The sequence below is a fragment of the Vespa crabro genome, chromosome 23 (assembly GCF_910589235.1).
Source record: "Vespa crabro chromosome 23, iyVesCrab1.2, whole genome shotgun sequence".
NCBI lineage: Eukaryota > Metazoa > Arthropoda > Insecta > Hymenoptera > Vespidae > Vespa > Vespa crabro.
The window spans coordinates 3,035,001-3,042,500 of record NC_060977.1 but is presented as its reverse complement, the minus strand read 5'-3'; the positions used below and the strand labels follow the sequence as shown (position 1 = coordinate 3,042,500).

At 31.3% G+C, this 7,500-nt stretch overlaps 1 protein-coding gene across 3 annotated transcripts in view; it reads right to left on the bottom strand.

Annotated features, from left to right (window-relative positions):
- Positions 1–7,500, bottom strand: part of LOC124432083 (puratrophin-1-like) — a 338,073-nt gene that overhangs the window by 316,348 nt on the left and 14,225 nt on the right. Inside the window, exon 1 of one of the 3 annotated variants that reach the window (XM_046980636.1) lies at positions 1–463. This exon is cut by the window's left edge and continues 1,089 nt beyond it. The exons of the other annotated variants lie outside the window; for them this stretch is intronic. The gene's annotated coding sequence lies outside the window, so the exon portion shown is untranslated. Of the gene's footprint in view, positions 464–7,500 lie in introns of those variants that run through there. 3 annotated transcript variants of the gene reach the window in all.

The following is a 7,500-nucleotide window of genomic DNA, read 5'->3' as shown; positions in this document are numbered from 1 at the left end:
TCTACATAGATGTAGTATTATTATACGCATCCATGTGAGTCCTTATTTACGAATTTAACAACAACAGCAACAACAACAACAACAACAACAACAACAATAAAAACGATCCAATCGATTCGTCCTTTTCAAACTGGTTTATCCCTTTCTCTCTCTCTCTCTCTCTTTCTTCGACTTTTTTTTAATTCCAATCCCTTTCCTCTTCGATATTATTCAACTTGAAGATAAAAAAATGAAAAGGAAAAAGGAAAGAAAAAAATGAAGCGAGGGAGAGAAAGAAGGAAAGAAAATAGAAAAGAAAAGGAAGAGGAAACCTCTCCGACGAAAAAAAAAAAAAGAGAGAAGAAGAAAAATAGAAAAATCCTATTCGATCACCAATTGATGATTTTGAATTGTTTTTAATTTATATCTTTCTCTTTTCTTTTCTTTCTTGTTATCTCTCTTTTACCTCCCCTTTAATTACTATTATTATTATTATTATTATTATTATTATTAGTAATATTAATATTATTATTACTATCTTTTTGAGAAAAAAAAAAACAAAATAAAAAAAAATACACCCACATACATACACAAACACACATACGCACAGTCGATTTTCGATTCCAAATTTCCGTCAAAGCATCTTCCGACGGAACAGTTTCCAATCGAAATGATTCATATTTAATGTCACTAGAATATCTCCCTAGAAACAAGTTCGATTATTATTCTCGAATTTATCCGAATCTATTTCGTTCAATTCCAAGAGATTAAGTACCGAAGAGAGGAGAGAGCCAGGGGTGTGGGGTGGGGTAGGGGGTGAATATGAGGTATGAGATCGGGGTTGTTTGTTCGAAAAGAAAAGATACGAAAAGGTTTTGTCGACAAATCGATCAGATCTTTCTTTAACTTTTCTTTCCTTTAACTAACTTTTCTAATTTGCCAAACGTGACCCTGAAAACTTTGACAAAAAGTCAAGTTTTCGATGATTGGTATAAAAGAAAAAAATTCACGGAGAAGCTGTGCCAACGATGATAACGATGCAAGTAACGAAAGAGGAGTTTGCATTCTCGGCACGGTGAAATAATCCTCATTGTTCTCAACTCCTTTGCCCGGGGACACGTGTCCTTGACGCGGACAGCGGCATCCGCCCACCTTGAATGCACCGATGGATGCGGACTCTCTCTCTCTCTCTCTCTCTCTCTTTCTCTTTCTTTCTCTTTCTTTCTTACTTGCTCTCTCTTTTTCTGTTGAATGCGCGGGCGCGTTCACTCACTCGCCCCTGACGCCGCCACCGCTTCGAAAGGGATCGGACTGACGACGGAGGTGGATCCGCTTCTATCTACTCTCAAGAGAAAGCCGTTCGTTCTGTTATATATATATATATATATATATATATATGTGTGTATTTCGTGAGAACCACCTTTAGATTGAAATTCCAAACACTTTTACATGTCCCATGAAACGTGATATTACAAATCATGTAAAATTTCCAAATAATTATTTGATATCATTATTAAGACAAATTCCATCAATTGTTATCTCTCTCTAGAAATATATATATATATATATATATATATATATATATATATATATTTTTTCCTTTTATTTGTATGTATACACGTTATTTGTATAACGTGTGTACGCCTCCACTTAAATTCATTTCACTTGTCCATCATTTTCTTTGTCTCTCTCTCTCTCTCTCTCTCTCTCTCTCTCTCTCTCTCTCTCTCTCTCAATAATACCATCACAAAATTTCCATTCGATTTCTACAAATTCACATTCGAAGATATTAGCTGACACTTTTTAACTTATATTCGACGAATATAAACGCACTAATTACGATGATAAAATACTACGTTCCCATTTGTTGTTTTCTTCTTTTCTTTCTCCTTTTTCTTTCTTTCTTCTTTTCTTTTTTCTTTTTTTTTTTCTTTACCCCTTCCGAAGAGACTTAACGATCGATCGAGCGTTCTCGAGAGGGTGTCCTTAGTTCTAACAAATAGACACTCTCCACGCGATCTTTGCAAAATCTAAAGATATCATCCTCTTCCATTTCTTCCGCATTTCATTCACTAAAAAACTACGACTAAAATAAGAGAGACAAAGATAGAAAAGAAAGAGAGAGAGAGAGAGAGAGAGAGAGAGAGGAAGAGAAAAATAAAAATAAACGCATACACTTCGTTCGTTCATTGATATAAACCGAAAGAAGAAAAAGAAAACGATAAAGGAATAGAAAGAGATAGAGATAGAAATAAATAAAGAATGACAAAGATAAAGAGAGAGAGAGAGAGAGAGAGAGAGAGAGAGAGAAAGAAATAAAGTAACAAAAAAAATGATAAAATGGTCGTCGAATATAAAGCACAGTTATTTGTATCCCATTTGAACCCACATTAACTAAACCTCCTTCTATTCTTCTTATCTTCTAAAATCAAGAAAAACGTAATCACATACACACATACACATATAGACACATATATATATATATATATCCGCGCACACTTATGTACAATATTTCGACGCGCACGCAACACTACTAACAAGTTCAACGAAGTAGGGTTGTGGTTTTGTTCTTCTATCGACTGACCCCGTTACGTTAAATAACGTGAAAAGAGGGTTAAGATGTAATTTATCTCGTAACCATACGTAAATTATTCCTCGTCGATATTTTTATACGAACCAACAGCCCCGTGCATGCATGCATGCATGCACGCACGCACGCGCACGCACCAACTCAGGCGAATCTATAAAGCTCGTGTAACTTAAGTATCTAAGTAAGTAAGTTAATTAAAACTCCGTGTATTGACGGGAGAGACGCAATTGAAAATGGCTGAGAACGGTTGGATCGAGGGCGGCGTACTGTCAAAATATTCGCTGATTTTGCCCAGCCGACGATACCGACAGGGGGAGACCTCCCAAGCGATACGAGCATGCGTGATAATGTTCACTATCTCTGTCTCTCTCTTTCTTCAAAGAAAGAGAGAAAGAGTGAGAGAGAGAGAGGTTACCGGCATACTCTTCGTCGTCGTCGTCATCGTCGTCTTCATCTTCGTCTTCCTCGTCTTCGTCGTTGTCGTCGATGTCGTCGTCGTCGTAGTAGCAGCTCATCGTTATAATTATCATGATCGTCATGGTCATCATCATCATTATCGTCATTATCGTCATGATCGCCATGGTCATCATCATCATTATCGTCATGATCGTCACGGTCGTCACGGTCGTCATGGTCGTCATGGTCGTCATGATCGTCATGGTCGTCATGATCGTCACGGTCGTCATGGTCGTCATGGTCGTCATGATCGTCACGGTCGTCATAATCGTCATGATCGTTATGATCATTGATTGTGGTAATTCTTACCAATATCGACGCAAGCAAATATGATGATCAAACTCAAATGTCTCATCCCTTATTACTTTGAAACGATTATCGTCACTTTTAATGTCCCCGAATTTGTTTAATTTTTCTTTTCATTTTAATTATTCAGTTATAATTCGGTAGTTACATAAAAAAATATTCCTTTTAATTTTGAAGCAACTTAATAATTTTTTATTCATCTCTTCGAGAAGTATATTCTTAATATTCAGAAGAAAAAAAAAGACAAAATAAAGAAATGAAAAAAATAAGAAAGATATCTTTTTCTAAAAAACAAAATTTCCACTACATTTTAAAATACAAATTTTCCATTGATACCAAAACTTTCCTTTAATAACAATAGAAATTAATTACAAATTACTATGATTTATTTGCATTTAACATTTTACAAAAAAAAAGAAAAAGAAAAAGAAAAGAAAAAAGGAAAGAAAAATAGAGACAAATATTTCTTTCATCTTCATTTCATCTTCGTTTAAAAATACAAACTTTCAAACGATCTCGGTGTATGTGAAAAAAAAAAAAACATTTCTCAGATATCATCGAAGGATGGATGAGCTAACAAAAGTAGAAAATGTTTTATTGCAATAACATCCATGATTGACATCGGTGAGCTCGCTCAAAGAATCTTCAAAGGTACTTTCATATAAACGCTCTACGTTCTACGACGTTATAACATCAATACGAAAAGAAATAAAAGAAAGAGAAAGATGGAGTTTATCGTGTTTCATTAGGTAAACCCTTGTTCGATTTGGGAGATCGCGAATCGTCAATGGATCGCGATGACGTATCGATTTCAATGCTTCTTTTCAAATAAAGTACGAGGGATGGGGTGAGATGGGGTTGGAGGAGGAGGAGGCGGAGAGATGGGGGCGGGGAAAAATATCTTATCAAGTTTATACATACATGGATAGCACTTGTTTCGCTTCGTCACAAACAGAATAAGAGTACGAAATTTACGTGTATTAATACAGGGTGTCGAAAAAGCATAGGATCAAATTTATACTATACGTATTACTGAGTTCAAATGGATGTTTATATAAACTTTTTTCATCCATTTGATCTCAACAGTAATACGTAAGTATTAATTTGATCCCATGATTTTTGAACACCCTGTAATATCTCTTTGATGGATTCTAAAAACTGATCTCCCACACCTTTTTTGCTTAGATCATTATACAATGATGGGACATATATTTTAATCCAGCTCGAAAAGTTGCTCATAGTAACTAATATTTATAGTAATTAATAATTGCCGTTTGTTTACTTGAAAAAAAAAAAAAGAAAGAAAAAAGAAAGAGAAATATTCATCGATCTAATGTCCAATTAAAAATATTTATTTATTTATGTACATATATATATATATATATATATTTATGTATATGTATATATGTATAGATACATTTGAACGTGTTCGAGAGACGACTAACGCCATCTCTCAACGTAACTAGCAAGTAGATCATCTCCTTTCATGTTTCATCAGCAATGCAGAAACTCGAATAACCCGCATAATTTAAAATAATTAAAAAAAATACTGTATATATATATATATATATATGTATGTATGTATATACATATTATAAATAAACAATACAATTATATTATAAACATAAAGTTTATATTTTAATGATATGTATAAAAGAAAAAAAAAATTATGCGCGTTTATCGATTAACTTTAAAACGTACGAAGAAAACAATCTTTCGAAGATTTTCTAAAATATTATACAGGGTGATTCAAAAATTCTCAATTAAATTCTCTTAAAAAGTCAATAACTCATTCTTTCCCTCAATCACCGATCATTCGTGTCAATATTTTTATCGGATCATTGTGAAAAATTACAAAATTAAATTTGCCAACGACAAGAGGGAGAAAAATTAGTTCTTTACAAAAAAAGAAAAAAGAAAAAAAAAACCAGTAGGAGAGAAAAGGGAAAAAAACCATCTGGAAAAAAATCGACCAATCGATTTAAATTATAAAATAGACTAGAAAATGTATTATTTTACTTTACCACTTTATAAAATTAATTATTATTATTTTCTTTCTTTCGATTCCTTCCTTTCTTTTTTTTTCCTTTTTTCCATTTTTTTATCTTATTCATTCTGTTATCTTAACATGTTCGTGCGAACGATAACGACGTAATCGCTATATTACGAATAATTTTTTAATAAAGATTAATATTAATATTAATCATTGTGTTGTAGTGCGTTTAACGAAAAAAGAGAGAAAAAAAAAAAAAGAAAAAGAAAAAGAAAAAGAAAGATTTCATAACGTTTCGAAATCTTCACTTTGTTAAATCGATTCGCTTATCGTCACTCGACATTTCCATAGAAAATTAATATCATTCGATATCTCGCATTAACATATACATACATAAGGTATTCCTAAAACGTATATATGTATATATATATATATATATATATGTACGTATGTATGTACATATAAAGAATCGATGTCCATATCAGTTATATTGTATAATACATATACCGCACCCCTATTGCATATTAATCGCATCATAATCGCACTACCTCTTACGCTTCCATCATTAACGGACGTTAATCGGCCAATTGTCAGAGAACGACACAACGACCATTATTACAACTTACATCTATGAACTTATACCATACTTCGAGATAAATAATGACGTAATGAACATCTTCATCACAATGATGACTAATCCCTCAACTTTGCTTTGTTGTTCCCATCTAATCTATAATAACCAGGATTTATAACGTTATCAATCATATTCTCTTCTATCGTTATAATATAATAGAAGAGGAGGAAGAGGAAAAAGAAAAAAAAAACAAAACAAAAAAATTGGAAAAGAAAAGTAAGAAAAAAATCGAAAAAAAATTCAAATATTATTATTTCATCAGTTATTATGATTATTATTATTATTATTATTATTATCGATTGTTAAATGATATTGCAATTATATAATCTCGATTAAAATGTCTAACAAAATTGAAGTAAAAAAAGTTGGTAATAAAAGAAACAAACAAACAAACAAACAAGCAAACGAAAGAAAAAAAAAGAAAAAAGTATAGGAATCGTATGATAAAGAATTAAGTAAAAGGATCAAAGGAAACGAGAATGTTTTAATTTATTTGCCATCACTATTGTCACACTGTTCGGAATAATTCGTGTGAATAAAGACTTTAATAACATTATATTTAGATTAAAAATACAAATCTTCTTTTATGATCCTTTCTTTCAGTCGTTCAGGAAAAGATCCGTTACGTTTTTGCATAATTATATACATATGATGAGATTATATCTAAAATTGTAGAATCTTTGAGAAAGTAAAAAAAAAAAAAAAAAAAAAAGAAAAAAACAAATAAATAAAAAGAAAAAAATGATTATTAAATGTGTACACACACACACACACACATATACATACTTGAATTGGAGGGAGGGGGGGCGGCGTAAGAAAGGAAAAAGAAAAAGAAAAGAAAATAATTAAGGATCATTAATAGGACTTTCAACATAATAATCGAGTAACCGTGATTATTAAATAATATCTTTGTAAATTGTGTTAAATACGTCTCTTCTAACCTTTAACCTTTAAAAAAAGAAATCGTGTCATTTATTTTCACATAAATGAGAGAAACAAAATGAGAGAAACAAAAAAAAAAGGACGATAAAAAATGATTCAAACGCGCGCATTGAATTGAAAGACAATTTTGACCTCCATAAATTTTTCAGAGGTCGTTACGAATTTCTATTTCTTTTTTCTTCATTTTTTTTTTTTTTTTTTTTTTTTTTTTTTTTTTTTTTTTTTTTTAATCATTTCTCACGTCCACTCAATCCCGCATTCGTCATACGACAATTTTATAATGTGTTTTTGTTTTAATTACTTCGACCTATAGATAATATTAATTCTTTGGGATTAGATCGATTAAAAAATGTCCGACATTTTGTTCAGCCTTTTTATACATTGGTGGAATATATTCTTTCTTCTTTTTTTTTTTTTCTTTTTTTTTTATCTCAAAAGTGTTCAAATTTTAAATTTGAGCATAACCCATATAAATGTAAAGTTCTTATATGTTTTTTAATTTATGTATATACGTAACGTGTACGTGTATACGTACGTATATATATATATATTTACTAAATAACAAAAAGATAGATCATTCCTTCTTTCTCTCTAATTATG